This window comes from Schistocerca cancellata, chromosome 1 (assembly GCF_023864275.1).
Source record: "Schistocerca cancellata isolate TAMUIC-IGC-003103 chromosome 1, iqSchCanc2.1, whole genome shotgun sequence".
Lineage (NCBI taxonomy): Eukaryota > Metazoa > Arthropoda > Insecta > Orthoptera > Acrididae > Schistocerca > Schistocerca cancellata.
Window position 1 is genome coordinate 972685226 of NC_064626.1, and position 18984 is coordinate 972704209.

General features: G+C 41.9%; 1 protein-coding gene across 3 annotated transcripts in view; it reads right to left on the bottom strand.

The window, feature by feature from the left end:
- LOC126088407 (discoidin domain-containing receptor 2-like) overlaps positions 1-17551 on the bottom strand; it is an 883025-nt gene extending 865474 nt beyond the window's left edge. For all 3 annotated transcript variants that reach the window (XM_049906568.1, XM_049906558.1, XM_049906550.1), the window contains exon 1: positions 17401-17551. The gene's annotated coding sequence lies outside the window, so the exon portion shown is untranslated. The remainder of the gene's footprint in view (positions 1-17400) is intronic.
- Between the last annotated feature and the right edge of the window lie 1433 nt (positions 17552-18984).

Below are 18984 nucleotides of genomic sequence, written 5' to 3' on the forward strand. Positions count from 1 at the left end.
TTCATGCCCCTCGACTCTTATAACTGCCATCTGGTTTCTGTACAAATTGTAAATAGCCTTTCGCTCCCTGTATTTTACCCCTGCCACCTTCAGAATTTGAAAGAGAGTATTCCAGTCAACAATGTAGAAAGCTTTCTCTATGTCTACAAATGCTAGAAACGTAGGTTTGCTTTTCTTAATCTATTTTCTAAGTCGTAAGGTCAGTATTGCCTCACGTGTTCCAGTATTTCTACGGAATCCAAACTGATCTTCCCTGAGGTCAGCTTCTACCAGTTTTTCCATTCATCTGTAAAGAATTCGTGTTCGTATTTTACAAGCGAGACTTATTAAACTGATAGTTCGGTAATTTTCCCATCTGTCACCACCTGCTTTCCTTGGGATTGGATAACGGCGCGAAATTTCGATTTGTTAATACAAATTTAAGGTTTTTATTTGGCTCACCCTCGTATTTGGACCTCTAAAGTCTAGCAGAAACTGACCGCAGTTTCAGCAGCGTTGCACGTGTGTTGTGTATGCTACAAAGTATTATTTTAATGTTTTGGCGAAGGTTCGGAGCCACAGGGAATATTCCTCGTGGTCGATAAAGAGCAATCACTCCACGACAGCAACGGCAGTTGGCCTTAGCTTCGCAATGAAATACCGCCAACAGTTGACGTCGAGTTTCTTTCCCGGCTGACCTAGCATCGTGCATTCAGAGTGGTTAGTCTATATGGCATACATCCAACAATGTGTGTCCCACTCACAGCGGAAGAGAGTGGAATTTGTTTTATCTGAGGCCCGCAACATTGAGACTGGGGTGTAGCCGAGTGAAGAAATGCGTCCTTGGCAGGTGAGGAATGATTCTCATCACAAATTCATCTGGCGGGAACACGGCAGCCGATATAATCTCAGGAATATCGTGGTCCCAGATATGTTGGCTGTGTGTGTGTGTGTGTGTGTGTGTGTGTGTGTGTGTGTGTGTGTGTGTGTGTCTGTGTGTGGATGAGAGGCGGCGGGGGCTGTCAGCTGTAGTTAGCCATACCCACTACTAACAGCTTAGTTGCTTCTATCTTTTTAATTCATTAAATGTTTATCTTCGGCTTCAGAACTTTTCTAACTGCTTGTTTTGAGACCACTGTACGCCAAAAGTTGGGTCATCATCAAGCTTCTTTTCTAACGGCCTGTTTTGAACACAGCTATAGACCGAAAGTCGGGTCATCAAGCCTCATCTCGTAAGGTAACTATTACATGTTCTGTTCAGGAAATATATGCCCATTTCTAGATCAACATAAGGGAGCTAGTGTAATATGGGCTCCTCTACTGCACATCTACAAGAACGCTGCAGACAAACTTACCAGAAACTAAGAGTTGGTAAGAGGGCGTTTCAGTTAAAATTTTCTATTTTTTGGACAGTACACCATTATCAGTGGATACACTGGTCAAACCAAATCAGATCAAAACTGGTATCAGAAATAATGCAAACATGAAAAATTTACTCATTCAGTAGTGTTTGATTCTGATCAAGATGCAATAATTCTTCTAACCAGAGTTCTAAAAGTTTTCAGTAAAACCCAATATCGGTGGACAGAGGAAGTGGGAAGGAGGCACCGCTCACAGTATTTGCGTGATTCCTCAATATGAGACCCTGTATTCACAAAAAGAAAAGAACTGTCAGTGGCTTGCACGTATTTTAAGGGGGGGAAAATGATGATGATCTCATCCCGACTGATGGCTTGGGGAACAGTTCTAGAAGTAAGCAGAGTTAGTGAACTAATGGGTCTACTACAAACCAGTACGATTTAGCATTCAAGTAATTCCATGAATGAATCATTCTGGGTATAGTGGAGGTCTGCACACTTGCGAATACTGATTCCTGCTTAAGCCGTAATTCCACATCCACAAAATTGGAATGCTTCGCACAGAAGTTTCGCATTTCGCTCTCTCCAGACGTAAACAAGACAGATGCAGATCACGACACATTTTACAACTCTGTAGAAAGGAAAAGATACTTTTCTATGTTGTGACCCATCCACAATACCTCACTGACCAAGTCTTCGTACGCTACAATGTTTTATTGACGTTTCAGGGTGAGGAAGTTGACATAGGGCATCCAAAATATATCCGTAATGGATTAATATATCTGGGTTAGGTTTTTACCAAGTTAAAGCGGGCAATATGGCTAATGTACTGACGTTTGCAAACAATTTTTGTCGTTTACAGGTGCCGAATTATGGTACCGACTTTGTGTTTTGTCCTGCTGGAGGTGTATACTTTTTCTGCTTCTGAGAGAGCTTCAACGACATGACATGTATGATCCTTAATCGTGTAATATCAAAATAATAGCGCTGTAAACCACTGTCCCGCCGTCAGGAGAAGAGATTTCACAAACATTTGCCCTATTATACTACATGTAAGCAAACAGGTGACTCAGGTATGGTTCGTGTGTTTATTATCACCGCTGTCATACCATAATGAAAATACTGAAACGCTGTAAATTGATTCACGATAAAAAGTTCTGCAGGGTGAACATCAAGAACTAGCGGCAGCACAGGCCCCTCTTATGAGGCATTTTACGCCTTCGGGAGTCGTATGTTTCCTAACAGACCTCTTGATCTAATTTTCGCCACAGGTAAAAAAAGTACAGAAGTGTTAAGCTTGGTGAAAGTGCACACCATTTTGCGTTTCCCGTAACGAAATTCCAGTGCTGCCCTAATGTTCTCTTACGTGGGGCTGTTATTACGTGTGCTAAATGGGAGGGACCTCCAGCGTGTTGTTACCACACTGATTGCCTTATGTCCAGTGAGATGTCATCCAATGACTGTGGAAGCAGTATGTCTTAGGAACTCGAGACACTAGAGTATTTTGAGTCTCATCAGTAAAACAGGAACTAATGGTGCAGCTCATTGAAAAACACGGACCAAACGTTGATAGACGAAGAGCGTTGTATTTATCCACTTTTTTGAGTCAGCGTGCATTTTCATCTGACGATAGTGCATAATGCGAAGACTGACTTCCATGGTTTGTAAACGATGCTTCTTCGTGATACAAAATTTTGCATAGATACGCCGCATCACTTCACGCTTTTCGTAGAATAACATTCGGAGAATTGTAATCAGTTTTGGAAGTCAATGCCGTGAAGTTGTAGATGGAGCGAAAAGTGAAGAGGATGAAATATGATGGCATGTAGTTTCCGCAGAATACTCTTTTAGTTGATCCCTCTTGTACTTCCGAGTTGCCTCTTAGTGACATTTGCACTGTGTGTTGGTGCCGCTAAAATGTTAGTTTCATTTCTTTCCTCAGTTGCTTTCCTTTCTCTTTGGCGGATTTTATTCTCCACACTTAAGTTTCTAGGACTTTTCTTTTCATTGTTTATAAAGATAAAAAGTGAATGTCTGCCATAATCTGGATACTCTCCAGCATACAACCGCAACGCTGCTCTAATGGTTAGTCGACATTCGCCATGAACGATATTCACTTGTACGACTGTTCTTTACATTGTGAATGTCTCACTAGCTTTTTACGAGCAAGTTCTCTGATTGCCACGCCAGCAGTACACAGGCTCAAAGGCTCGAAGGGCACAGGTAAACACAAGAACTATACCTGAGTTAAGCGTCTGCTTACATTTAGTATAATAGGGCAGACATTTGTGGAATCTCTTCTCCTGACTGACAGTGGTTTGCCGAGCAGTTATCTTGACAGTATTTGATCAAGTCTCATACAACTTGCGTTGCTGAAGTTCTCTTAGACATCTCTTTCAAATGTCGCAGAATAACGTATATACAGTTCCATTAGAAAAAAAATTAAGTCGATATTGTAATTTGGCGACTATAAACGATAAAAACCACTTGCGTACGTCTGGAAATTTGACATATTGTACACTATACCTTAGCGAAAACACACCACTATATATTTGTTTATTCTGGATATATACGTGGGGTGGCCTGTCTCAGCTGCCTCATGCTCTATGAATATGTTTCGATAACGAGCTTACTAAACAATGGATGTGTAAAATAAAACAGGATGTTGAAGCTTAAAATTTAGCTGCAACTTCCTGTGCGTATGCTCTGGACATAGGTTTTGTCGCTGCTGACATCAGAAGCTGCCGGAAGACCTACTGTAACAAATCGCGACGGATTGTCTCTTTAACATTTTTGAAGGAACTGAAACTGCGGTGCAGTCGTGACGTTATTTTTCTCCGTCGTCATTTCTTTAACTCCCATCGATTATCTCTCCTCACACCCGGAGCTCTGAGAAAAGAAGGAACGAAAACTTCGAAACTTCCGCCCCACTGACGGCATTTACCGAACTAGAGAGCTCAGAAGTTTCTCTAGAACATCCAGCCGAGTACAGTGGCGAAATAGCGCAGAGATTCAAAGAGTTGCTCACTTACCGTCTTCAGACTGAGAAACCAAGTAAAATCATCTCACTGAGCTGTAGTTCGCGAATGCATTAAAAGTGCCAGACATAATGATTCTTCAAATATAACTGTGGCTTCTTGTTAAACAAAAAAAAAAGAGCCTTTCAGAGTTAGTCCATATGTGTATCATCACGCGAGAGACATGGTCATCGAGAGCTACATTACGTTCCTTTTCCTGAATGTTTGTTCACTTTTGAAGTAAATTTTCAGTGACAGTAGGCCACCTGAACCATGTAACTATTATTATTCTGATGTCACGTAACCTCCCTGTCACTACAACGGAAGGTTCCTCTAAGGACTTCCATGTGAGTATTCGTGTATTAACTGCTTGTGGGCTGTTTCTAAGGCGATGGCGGGGAAACGAACCAAGAACTAGTCCCGATAATTATGTAAAACAGAAGATACAAAACAGGATGACATGCGTATTAGAACGATTTACGTTAACAGAGAATGGTGATTCGATCCAGACCCGACTATCTCCAAATCTCGCAAACCAGCACATCAAGATGAGCGCCTTTGCAAGTCGGTCTCAACTTGCAAAGACTCCTTTGGATAATTTAGGAACACATTTTAACACAGACAAATAAAGAACCTGTTGAGTCACTAGTGATGCACGGCAACTAAAACAATTTGGCACGAATAGTAAAACTCCCAGGCGATTCAGGCATGAATGCTTGCATAAAATGCAACTATAAAATTTGTGCTTCTGATCTTAGACTCAGAATGCCGATAATGTGCCTTGTTCGCGGCTTCAGGCTGCACATTTCTAAGTATAGCTGTACTAAGTGTTGATGTTTTTCAGAACTTTGCGACTGATTACAGGGAGATGATGTCGTCAATGCTACTGTTGTGGTCTCCAGTCCCAAATTTGTTTGCTGCAGCTCTCCATGTTAGTCTATCCTTTGCAAGCCTCTTCAACTCTGTTCAGCTAACACCACCGACATCCCTGATAATTCCTTGATGCCCCTGAATGTGTTCTATCAACCTTTTTTCCTCAGTTCTATTCAGTACCTCCTCATTTGTTATTCCGTCTGTTCATCTAATCTTCAGCACTTTTCTACATCACATTTAAAAGCCTCTGTTTCCATTTTGTCTGAAATGCTTACCGTTCTAGTTTCACTTCCATAGAGGGCTACACTCCTGACTTCCCAGCACTTAAATTGACATTAGATGTTAACAAATTGCTTTCTTACTACTGCCAGTTTGCATTTTATATTCTCTCCTCTTTGGCCATAATCGGTTATTTTCGTGCCCAAAAATAAAAACTCATCTCCTGTTTTTAGTTTACCTTTAGAAAATATAATTCCCTCAGCGAATTCGGCTGATTTCCATTGCCTTGTTTTATTTTTGTCGATGTTCTTCTTATAATCTCTTTGCAATAAACTATCAATTCCGTCCAGTTGCTTTTCCAAGCCCTATGCTGTCTCGAACACAATTATGCTCTCTTTCCAAATTCCTCCTTGGTTTCATAAACATCTTGTTAATGTGCAGACTGAATTACATCAGAGAGGGGATACAGCTCTGTCTGTCTCGCTTCTGAACTACGGCATCCATTTTTGCATGTTCTTTGGCCATGTTAATTGCAGTTTGATTTCAAAAAGTCCATCCACCATTGAGAAATGTTTTCTCTAAATCTACAGATACTATAACCGTGGATTTGCCTTTATTCTACCTGTCTCCTGGAATAAGTAATATGTTTGTATTACCTCACGTGTTCCTACATTTCCCCGAAACCCGAAGTGATATTCCCCTAGATGGGCTGCCAACAGGTTTTCCATTCTTCTGTAAATGATTATTGTCAGTATTTTGTAACCAAGACTTATTAAACTGCTACCGTGATAATATTCACAACTGTCAGCACCTGCCTTCTTTGTAAGTGGAATTACTACAATCTTCCTAAAGTCTGAGAGCGTTTCGCCTGTTTCTCGTATCGTGCACATCAGGTGGAATAATTCTGTCACATTTGGCTCTCCCAGCAATATCAGTAATTCTGTGGGATTGTCGTCTACTCCAGGGGCCACGTAGGTCTTTCATTGTTGTATTAAATTCTTCTCCCAGGATCATATCTCCCATCTTATCTTCACCTCCTTCCTTTTCCCTTCTATAAAACTGTTCTCGAGCCTGTCTCCGTCAAATACACCTTCTATATACTGCTCCATCTTTCTTTTCTTTGATTAGTAGTGGCGTACCCTCTAAGCTCGTGATATTCGTATAACACTTCTTTCCCCCAAACGTCTCTCTAAATTTTCCTGTAGGCAGCATCAGTGCTGTATTCCTAACAAAGATAGTGGGTCGACTCACCTAAAGAAAATCCCATATGCTGGAGTACCGGTCAGGCTACGGCACGTGTAGATTAGCCTTCTTGCCTTGGTTGTCCTCGGTATGCCTGTGAGTGTTGATCCATACTTCGATGTAATCCTTGGTGTTCCAGAGATGTAGCGGAGACCCCACAATTTATATAAACATTAAGGATGAGAGATGGCAAACAGGAAGCGCATTCTACAGTGTTGCCATTAACTAAGTTCATCGTTCTGAAGCCTCTTTGACGGTCCGATGTGCTCATAGGTAGTGTATCAACACAAAAAGTGATTTCAGGTTTGCAGGAATGTTCTCTCCACTGTTGCTTCTACAATCTCAGAAACCTTTCTCACACTTGGATAAGAAAGAAGAAAACGGTCAAATATTTTTCTTGGATTCTCTTTTCCTTCTAGCCATGAGCGTACAATGTCATAGGGCAGTTTTTTACTGTCCAAAACATCGATCTCTTTCATGAAGGATCTCAATTATTCACTGTCATTAAAAATTAGCCTTCGCCTCAGACTATCGCTAAGGTTCCGACAGAACTGTTTCCTATTAATCTGGGTAACACTCTGCTTGATTATCGTCTGGGAACCAGTGAAACGTCTTTGAAGCACTCTTCAAAAATAGCTTTCTCTGTTTCCTTTATGTAAGCACCTGACATTTCCTTCACTTGTTTAATGGCTCTTATTGACCTCGTAATTGCCCTATATGGTGAGGGAATATTACCACTGTCCTTTTGGAGACACTGTGAGAGGATATTAATCTTTTCAAGAACATCAGAAAACAGTGTAATGTTGCTCACGTACTCATGCTTGATAGCGTTTTCTGCAATCCCTTGAGCTCTTCCCTTATAACTGATTTTCGACTCACGTCCTCCTACATCTATTGGAATGATCATTCAGAGCCTGGTAGGACTTCCATACCGCTTGCAATACTCTAAAGCTTGAGGCCACCCAACGAACTGAGAATACTTTAGATATCTTCGTAAGTACTGCACCTAACTCTTGTGCAACAGCTGATAGTTCATGATGATTCTTTGGGGATTGATGATAAAAAACGCATACAGCTTGTTAAAAAAATGATAATCTGATTCATGCCAGGAACCTCTTCGATTGAGTGAGCAACACATAATTCAAGTCCGCAGCTCGTGGTCTAGTGACTACCGTTGCTGCCTCTGGATGGCGGAGTCCCTGGTTCGATTGCCGGCCGTGTTGGGGACTTTCTCTGCCCAGAGACTGGATGTTTGTGTTGTCCTCACCATTTCATCATCTTCATCATCATTCGTGACAGTGGCTAGATTGGACTGTATAAAAAAACTTGGACTGTGTAAAAATTGGGACTTTGTACAGGCGCTGATGACTGCGGAGTCGAGCGCCCCACAAACCAAACATCATCATCATCGCCATAATTCATTTCGTTGGCACAAACAATGTCATTTAAATAGTTTGTTGTACTTGTTCTTAAGTTGTTGTAGAACATCTGAATTCCAACCTAGCTAGTGTAATACACTAGCATCATCACTGGTTACTGCACTCAAATTGTGATTCAAATAACTTGAAGAAAAACCATGCTTCGAGAGGCATTTCAGAAGTTCTGCATCTGTTGTTTCTGCATCTGATCTTTTAAGTTCGATAATATCCAAAAAGAAGGTATTTACGTAACCATCACTGATTTCAGACCTTAAATACACTATTACAATTGATTGTGATGCAACAGATGTAGACTCATCAATCAGTACAGAGACCTTGGAATTCTTGGATATTATGGATGAACCGAGCTTCTTCCTCATAGCGTCCGCAATGCAGTCTATGATGTTGGCACAACTGAGTTTACCCTACAGTGTTTTGCCAATGTGGAGACCATTTTGAATTCCCAAATCCACAAGCTTGTGAAAATTTAAATATGGTTTGATATTTTTTGCTACAAAATATGCTGTGCGAAACACTTTCCTTGTGCTTTCAAAAATGTTTATCAACTGCAAGGTTATACAGAACTTTGTCTTGTCTCTCTTTTCGTTGTCTGTATTCATTTAAATGGGCTTCGGAATTCCTATGTTTATCAATTTTTTCTCAATGATGATGTCTGAGCTTGTTTACTTCCACAAGCTGGACCCACCGAAATACTACTCCATTCTTTAGACATGTACACTCCCTGTGATTTACTCACTCCAATATTCTGCACATCTTTACACAATGAGCAACCCAACTTGCCTTCCCTACACACTAAACTAACCACTCGTATTTCATCTTAAATTCTTTCCTTTTTCTGTCGTTCCAACAAACAGGACAATTAAATATATTTTGGGAAGCCAAATAACTTACTTACAATACTTCAAATGATTGGCTCTCCTCTTCAACAATACTTGTTACGGTGCTACTATTCGTATATGAAGCAGATGGGCCATAATCAGCTCCACGTTTCTCCGAACCACACTGACCATTTTCTGTAGTTGAACCACGGAATTAGATTTACTGGAATAATCTACTATAGTGCGTTTCATACTGAAAAATTACGCCTTTAAATTACTAGCACAGTTTATACACTTTTCAACTAAAATCGTAATACGCCAGACTTTAAAACGGTAAAGTAATAGTAGAACCGAAGGAGTCAACAGGGCTGTTTACTACAACGCCTGCTCCACTGAAAAGAAATCTGATAACCAGTACCCGTGCCGGCCGTGCAGTGGCTAACGATTAATGCTGTTAATAATCTGACTGTAAACGCAGAAACGGACGACTCCAAGTAATAAGTAGGTCTACTGTAATAATATCATAGCAAAGATTCAAGTCAAGAGCCGACATTCGATATTGTTGATGGATCATTGAAGATTGCTATATCATCATAAGAAAGGGAGAAATGTTTTTATTTTACTTATGTCTTATCTTACAGATTAGGTTTCTGATAGGAGTCAGGTTTTGTTGTAATAGTAGCCATCAGACGCTCGCGCAATTTGAAGCAACGTCGGCGCCCGCACGCCGGCATTTACATCGCCACGAATTGGTTTCCGTGATCGAATGCCCATACATTATTACATCGGGCTAGAGAGTCAAATCAATCAGTGTGAAGGTCACGTGCCATAAGGTGAGTCGATAGATAACCAGGGAATACCTGAGAATCAAGCGTGTAAATAGTTACGTGTTGAATAGGCGGTGTAAATACCGCCCACGCTAGAGCCCGAAGGTTAAAGAATACAAAATCAGTGTGTGGAAGAAGAGAATTAAGTGTTTTCAGACTTTATTATGATGTCACGCTATGTGAGCATTTAAAGGCGAGTAGCAGGCCGGCGCAGAGCAGCTCAGAACAGCCAAGAATGGGGCTAGGTCTTTGTAGATGCCCAGCAATGCTCCAATGTGCGCCCGCGCGTCCGTGTGTGTGTGCGTGCGTGTGTGTGTCTATAATAACCGGAAACGACAAATGCAACTCCAAACTGAGCGCGCATTTCATTCGATGTTCCGACTCTGTGAGACATAACTCAGAACCGACGATAATTTAATTTAGAGACCAATGCCAGCGTCCACCCACGTTCCCACTCCATTATAGCCCTGGGGGACATCTATCTTCGCGCTAGTTACCCAGGCTTCTAAAGTCTTGCATTTGCCTTCTAGTCATTCCTGCTTAGCCGTTTTGCACTTTCTGCAGTGTCATTTTTAGATGTCTGTATTCCCTTTCGCTTGCTTCATTTACTACATTGTTATATTTTCTCCTATTGCCAATTAAAATCAGTTTGTCCTGCGTTATCCAGGGATTCTACAAGGCCTTGCCATTTTATACATATGATCTTCCACTGCCTTCCCTATTTCATCTTTCAAAGCTACCTACTCGTCTTCTGCTGTTTTATTTTCCCCTCTTTCAGTCAGTCGTTGTCTAACGCTCCCTCTTAAACTTTCAACAACCTCTGGTTCCTTCAATTTATCTAGGCTCTATCTCATTAACTTCCTATCTTATTGCAAATTCTTCAGTTTTAATCTACAGTTCATAACTAATAAATTATGATCAGAGTCCCTATCAGCCCATGGAAATGTCTTACAGCTTAAATCTGGATCGGAAATCTGTCTTGCCGTTATATAGTCCACATGAAACCTTACAGTGCCTCCAGGTCTCTTCCACGTGTAAAACCTCCTTTCATGATTCACAAACCGAGTGACAACGATTAAATTATGCTGTGTGGCAAAATTCTATCAAGCGGCTTTCTCTTTCATCCCTTTCCCCAGTGAACGTTCTCCAACTGCTTTCTCTTTCCTGCTACCGAATTCCAGTCACCAATCACAATTTATTGCCGGCTAACGGACGTAATCATATATACTACTGTATTATTTTTGAGTCACATACAAATATTCGACTTATACCTGTCCACATGTATCAGCAACGTATTACAATGTTAAATGAAGCGTACAGCTTAAGATATGTGCGTGAAACTGGGAAATTTTACGGGAAGTAAAAAGAATACAGCCTATTACTTGGACCATGTTTTCATTCTCAAAACACGTTGAGGCTGTGGACCGTCCCCACCCCTCCAAAAAAATAAAAATAGATTTTAGTGCCCCTTAAATAACTGAATAATTTCCTTTACACCATCATACTTTTTTTTGCAATCTCTTCATCACCTGTAGGGCTAGTTGGCATATAAGCTTATACTAGTGCGATGGATGTTGGCTCCTTGTCAGTCGTGGATACCAAAGTGCGTTCAGTAGTAGTTCACAGCAGCTTAACAGAATTCCTATTTTCTTATTCCTTATTAGGCCTATTCCTCCATTTGTGTTCATTACCCTGTACTTTCGTGGCCAGAAATCATGTTCTTCCTGCCACCACGACTACTATCTAACTTCAAACTATCCAGTTCAGTTTTTAAATTCTCTAACCTATGCATCCAACAAAGGGATCGAAAATTCCACATACCGAACCGTAGGGTGTCGGTTTTGCTTTTCCTTATGACGAGATTCTCCTGAGTAGTTCCCGCCTGGAGATCCGGATGGGGGGACTATTTTACCAAAGAGGAGCCATCAACATTGAGTCATTCAGTAGAGCTGGATGCATGTGGGAAAAAAATAGCGGCTGTAATTTCCCCTTGCTTTCATCTGTTCAAAGTACCAGCAGAGCGTGACCATACAGGCTGTTGCCCCTGCAACTACAGAAAGAGCAGCTTCCCCTCACCAGAAATCGGGGTTAATGTAGCATCTCCATACATACACTACTGCGTTGTGGTTGCGTCTAATGTACAGTTATCTGTATTGCTGAGACATGCAAACTATCAAACGTCGGCGAGGTCCGTGAACAAAATCTTTTTTCTCCTTATTAGCGTTGGTCGTGCTATCAAGAGATTCGCCTGAGTGCGATTCACAGTATCATGATTTGCAACCGGATTGTCTGCTAATTGAAGTAAGACGTGCATGTCGTTTAGCCAAAAACGTTATAAGTGAGGTTCTCGGTATATTATCGTATTTTACCTGTTTGTGTATTGCGTATTCTGATGCATGGATCATGAAAGAAAAATGAGACGATAGAGAATGCTGATTTCAGGTTCTGTCTTTCCTTCACCCTTTCTCTCCTAACTGGGGCCAGCCCTGCTCTTGCTTATACCATCGTGGAAACTGCTTGAAAGCCAGACTCGTGCTGGCTGGAACACCAAACCAAAGGCCGTTAATCCTGCGCGTGCGAATTCGATCTGGATCTGGCTCACAATGTCGCTTAGGCCAGCTGGCTGCGTGTAAGACTACACCAGTAGGTGTATGTATATATAAAAAACATGTCAGTTTGGGTTCCATTAGGAATCGTTCTCAGCCGTAAAATGATTAATATCAGGGATGAACAAAACAAGCAATCGCTTGTCAATCTGCACTTCCTTGCGGATCTAGGTAGACGTCAGCTACAGTATAGCTATCCTCAGTGCGTTTAGTAGTGAGTCATATAGACCCAGAGAACATGAATAAACACATGTTGTTAAAACGACCTTAACAGTAGTTAACTCAATTCACACTCCATGTGAACTGAGCAATGAAAGTTTAAGTCGTTTAAACGACATTAGAATATACATGTTTTCTGCGTCTATATGACTCGCTACTACACGCACTGATGATGGCTATAACGTAGCGTAAGTCTAGTTAGATCTGCAATAAAATGCAGACTGTTTGCTATGTTCCTCTCTGATTATAGTCCTTTGTGTGTTCAAATCATGATTATCGTACGCTGAGAACGATGAATATGTACACAAAAGTTACACTAATGGCCATAAAAATGGCTACACCACGAAGATGACGTGCTACAGACGCGAAATGTAGCCGACAGGAAGAAGATGCTGTGGTATGCAAATGATTAGCTTTTCAGAGCATTCACACAAGGTTGGCGCCGGTGGCGACACCTACAACGTGCTGACATGAGGAAAGTTTCCAACCGACTTCTCATACACAAACAGCAGTTGACCGGCGTTGCCTGGTGAAACGTTGTTGTGATGCCTCGTGTAAGGAGGAGAAATGCGTACCATCACGTTTCCAAATTTGATGAAGATCAGATTGTAGCCTATGGCGATTGCGGTTTATCGTATTGCCACATTGCTACTCGCGTTGGTCGAGATCCAATGACTGTTAGCAGACTATGGAATCGGTGGGTTCAGGAGGGTAATACGGAACGCCGTGCTGGATCCCAACGGCCTCCTATCACTAGCAGTCGAGATGACAGGCATCTTATCCGCATGGCTGTAACGGATCGTGCAGCCACGTCTCGATCCCTGAGTCAACAGATGGGGACGTTTGCAAGATAACAACCATCTGCACGAACAGTTCTACGACGTTTGCAGCAGCATGGACTATCGGCTCGGAGACCATGGCTGCGGTTACCCTTGACGCTGCATCACAGACAGGAGCGCCTGCGATAGTGTACTCAACGACGAGCCTGGGTGCACGAATGGCGAAACGTAATTTTTTCGGATGAATCCAGGTCCTGTTTACAGCATCATGATGGTCGTATCCGTGTTTGGCGACATCGCGATGAACGCACGTTGGAAGCTTGTATTCGCCATCGCCATACTGGCGAATCACCCGGCGTGATGGTATGGGGTGCCATTGGTTACACGTCTCGGCCACCTCTTGTTCGCATTGACGGCGCTTTGAACAGTGGACGTTACATTTCAGATGTGTTACGACCCGTGGCTCTACACTTCATTCGATCCCTGCGAAACCCTACATTTCAGCAGGATAATGCACGACCGCATGTTGCAGGTCCTGTATGGGCCTTTCTGGATACAGAAAATGTTCGACTGCTGCCCTGGCCAGCACATTCTCCAGATCTCTCACCAACTGAAAACTTCTGGTCAATGGTGGCCGAGCAACTGGCTCGTCACAACACGCCAGTCACTACTCTTGATGAACTGTGGTATCGTGCTGAAGCTGCATGGGCAGCTGTATCTGCACACGGCATCCAAGCTCTGTTTGACTCAATGCCCAGGCGAATCAAGGCCGTTATTACGGCCAGGGGTGGTTGTTCTGGGTACTGATTTCTCAGGATCTATACACCCAAATTGCGTGAAAATGTAATCACATGTCAGTTCTAGTATAATATATTTGTCCAATGAATACCCGTTTATCATCTGCATTTCTCCTTGGTGTAGCAATTTTAATGGCCAGTAGTGTATTTTACGTGCTTCTTTTGCCGTTCATCGAATGCTCTCAGTTTTGTATCGACTTGAAAAAGATGCAAAAGGAAATTCCTCCCAAAAATGTGCAGTAGCAGATTACATAACGGTTTATTTCGTTGGTAGACAGTCAAATAAGTACGAAGCAGTAGGAAATAAGTTAAGTAAACTGTTCATTACTTCAAAATTAATCACCATTGCTGCTGATACTTTTATCCCGCTGTGGGATGGCTTACATGTTGCCAAGGTTGTTTCCACTACGCCACAGAAGATTCTGTGGGAAGCCCTTACACATCCTCCACACAGTCCCGATCTCTCCCCATGCGATTTCCATATTTTTGGAGCCCTGAAGAAACACATTCGTGGCCATCGATTTCCTTCGTACGAAGAGGTGCACGTCTGGGTACAATAATGGTTCTGCAGGCAACGGCAAACATTTATCCATGAAGGCGTTGACTACCTTGTCTCATATTGGGGTAAATGTATTAACAGTTATGGGATTACTTTTGAAATGGTAAATCGTTTACTTACTTTTTTCCATTTGTCTCTTTTTCATTTGACTGCCCGTTATGTGTGTGGCACTGGTGAAAGTTTGTCATTTGTCTTTGAGACAGAAGGTAGCAACGTTATCTGCGGAATTTAATACATATCATAAAAACATAAGATAGGGACATTATTTTCCTCACTAAAAGACTTGCCTTAGATACGCCAGTATAGGTGGTTCATCACAAATAATAATTCTACCAACGTACCATTTAAGCAGGGAACGTCAACGCGCTACCTTCGCAGTTTTAAAGAGAATATGACCGACACCACGGCGGCGCTCCGACTCTCGCGTAAGTTCGCAAAGTGAGCATTCCTGCAAGCTAACAGACACCGTAGACGGGTGGATACGGGGAAAGCCCACAGAAGCGACACTAAGGCAGACAGTGACACCGAGTGTACACGGTGACGAGCTGTGTATTTGTTATTCCTAACAGTGAGGGCGTCGACAAGGAAGCTTTGCTTGTACGACGCGAGCGGACCCCAAACAATAGTCAATCATGGAATTCTGTAAACTCACTACGGATTCCGGAATGCTCTCCTGCTATGGTACACAAATGACATGCAGAAGAAAACAAACATTCTAAGAGAACTCCGAGAATAAAATTAATTCCATCTTTCCAGCATTATCAGAGGTAAACGTTGAAATGGAATGTCCTTTAACGCTTTGTTTCTGCCCTCTGCAGCTGCTCTCTGTAATGATTCTTGAAAAGCTGGCTACTCGCATAAGCAGAACCACCCAAAACTTTTCTATTAGACGCAAGGCGTAAGATGATGGGCCACTTACGTTGTTATTTAATTTGCTCCGTACCTTAAATGTAGGTACTTGCAACTGTAGGATGTGATTTCACACCTGTTAATACCACAAAGTAAAAGTGGTTTCCCAATAGTTATTATATTACATTTATAAATTAGAACGGTTTTGTGTCCAGATAGTTGTTAAATGAGATTTCATTTGGGATATGAATTGTAAGAACGAAAAGAAATCGTTTGGAAAGGATGCAATGACGTATCTGTAACCTCAGTGTGTATAATGCTGTTAAAGACTGTTAAAATTTCAGGTTAGCGACTTAAAGTGGGAATTTGACCACTAATAAACTACTAGCACCAACATAGTGAACCGAACCCGCACCGATAGCGCAGACTCAAGTAATTCTGATCGTTGGACGCCGGACATTCTAATACAAATAATGGAGCACACAGGTAGACTGTTTTCGAGATGGATAAAGTTTATCCAAAATTGTCGGCAATACCTCGAGAATTGCTCGTGTGGATCAAAGAAGAAATAATTTCAACAACATGAGTCCAGAACTGTTTAGTATTCGAGTCACCAGACTGTCACTCGCGGTGTCTCTGTTGAAGGTCTGTTGATTATCCTTGTCATTTGGTGTATTTTACGAAATATTCGCAACACTTCAGACAAAATGTACTAGCAAAACTTTTCTGATTATCTGGGTCGCTTTTCAGTGACAGTCCTTTGAGGTATGTGCTTCATTCACAACGGCACTACTGCACAATCCAGTGAAGCATAATGCACACTGCACTGGTAACTTGATAGCCAGATGTGTAATAATACCTTCGTCTCCTCCTTAGTCTCATATCGATCGATTGGTTTCCACTGTGCGAGGTTAATTCAAGCATACATTTAGGCGAATCTGCCAATAATAAAGCCGCAACTGACTGCCTTCTTGTTGATACGAGACTATCTTCTGATTTTTCTTAAAGAATTCGAGCCCTAATGTTATACCTTATTTTCGGTAAACCCTCTACACTAAACCAATGGTGGTAATGCAGTGAAAGATTTATTTTTCTCCTTGCACATCCATTCAATGATTAGTAATCTGTAGTTCATCCACTCATTTTTGTTCGTTCCGTGTAATCTCATTGTAGAACAGCAGCTTTCACAAATACCTGGAAGCTAAAGGTATCCATAAAGTTTACATGTATTACTGTGTTCAATAAAAGCTAAGTAATGCTAATAATGTGAATTGTTGTGACATCCATTACAATCCCAGATGGTTGTTTAAGTACATGGATTAAGGAAAATAAATAAAAAGTTATAGCAATTACATCTGCCTTAAACTAAGCCACTATGATCATGTATGCAACATAATTACTAACAAAATTAATTTCCTCCCACATTAAGCAAAACTATCGTCAGAGCGATAGCTTCCACGCTGCATCGTGGTAGGGTCTCTAAATGACATCTTTTTTTCAGAGGAAATAATATTGCATTCGACGGCCTAGTAACACTAGGAGAGAAGCAAAGAATTTGACAACATGCACATGTGTTTCTTACGCGTGTCACGTCCATCTATTCCTGATGTCAATCCGGCTGATTCAACAGCTCACGAAGTACTATATTGTTTACGAATCACTTTTATGGCAACGCTGAGTCACAAAAAAAATTACAACAGAGGTAGCACATAATGCGCAGAAAACTCTTAAAGAGCCACTTATACATCGTTCAAAATATGATGTATGTGAATTTCAAAACAGATTCGAACAGTGACAACATTTGATGAAGCGAACTTACCACTAAGAAACGGCAGTCTCGACCTTCTGCGGTCCGTTGCTGGAGTCCACCGCACAACGCACGAGTCACACAGTTCCGCACGCAACACGCACGCGACTGGGCTGAAGAGCGCGGACACACAATACACTACTTACTTCCGCCCGGTACCACGGCTTAGCGCCGACTGAAGCCGGACGACGTTCGTGCGGAGCGCGCTTCCTGCACTGCCATCTCGCGGCGGTTGGTCAAAGCTTTCTCTTGCCGCTAGCCGAAATCCGCACCGGAACCGTGAGTATCCGAGCAACCTCTAAACAAGACATACGCCGTCTCGATTGCTAGATGTCTTGCTAATGTATTTTGTCGATCTAAACTTAAGCTGTCAGCTGAGAAGAGATTCAAGTTCTGGAGAAAGGGGTTTCTTAATGTGTGAACACAGAACTTCAGCTGCTTTTCGTAGTCCATGGATCTTCCTTCACTGCTTGTAAAAATAAATGACTTATTAATGTGAAGAGAGCAAATACAAAATGTACATGACTGCAAAAAACTGATTAGTTGCCAGCGTGAAAAAAATAACACTTGACTTGCCCATTACGCCTACATGTGTAGGGAAGATTCGGGAAACTATAGGAAAAATATACTTGTTTTCCGTCAAAAAACTTAGGTATCTGCATCAGGCACATTGTTAATGCCAGTATCAGGAACTATCGGAAAAATATATTTGTTTTCTGTAAAAAAAAAAAGACCTCTTTTTTCCTGCGTCAGCCACATTGTTAAGATCAGGTTTAGTACAACGCGTTTCGGTAGCATACTGCTATCATCAGGTGTGTGTCTGCTAATAATATGTTACTTTGTCTATCTATTTGCGAGAAGGGCGATGTCTTTGTTTTTGTTGGGTGTGGCAGTGAAGGTGGCATAAACAACAAGAAAAGTCGCACTATTGGAAAACTTAATGACAACATAGTGTGTAAATGGTTCAAATGGCCCTACGCACTATGGGACTTAAAATCTGAGGTCATCAGTCCCCTAGACTTAGAACTACTTAAACCTAACTAACTTAAGGACATCACACACATCCACGCCCGAGGCATGATTCGAACCTGCGACCGCAGCAAATGTGTAAATAATTAGTAGATAGACCCCGTGAGGTCGAAACACTGGTGTTAAAAACGTGACTGAAAAACCAAAGTGTTTTCTCTATAAGATACGTAAGATAGCCTTAGACTTGACCCAGTCTGAAACAACATGCATACATTTGATTGTTCAAATGGTTCAAATGACTCTGAGCACGGGGGGGCTTAACATCTGAGGTCATCAGTCCCCTAGAACTTAGAACTACTTAGACCTAACTGCCCGAGGCAGGATTCGAACCTGCGACCGTAGCGGTCGCGCGGTTCCAGACGGAAGCGCCTAGAACCGCTCGGCCACACCGGCTGGCTACATTTGGTTCTATTTGTTTATATTCCAGCTCTATCTGAGAACTGCAAGCAGGGTGGGTCAGAGGCTAAACTCCGGTTACAGTGGCATCCGTATCAGGGAATTTTTATGGTACCAAGCTGTCATCTAAGGTTTAACCGACCACATCGAGTGAACACAATCAGCATTGTG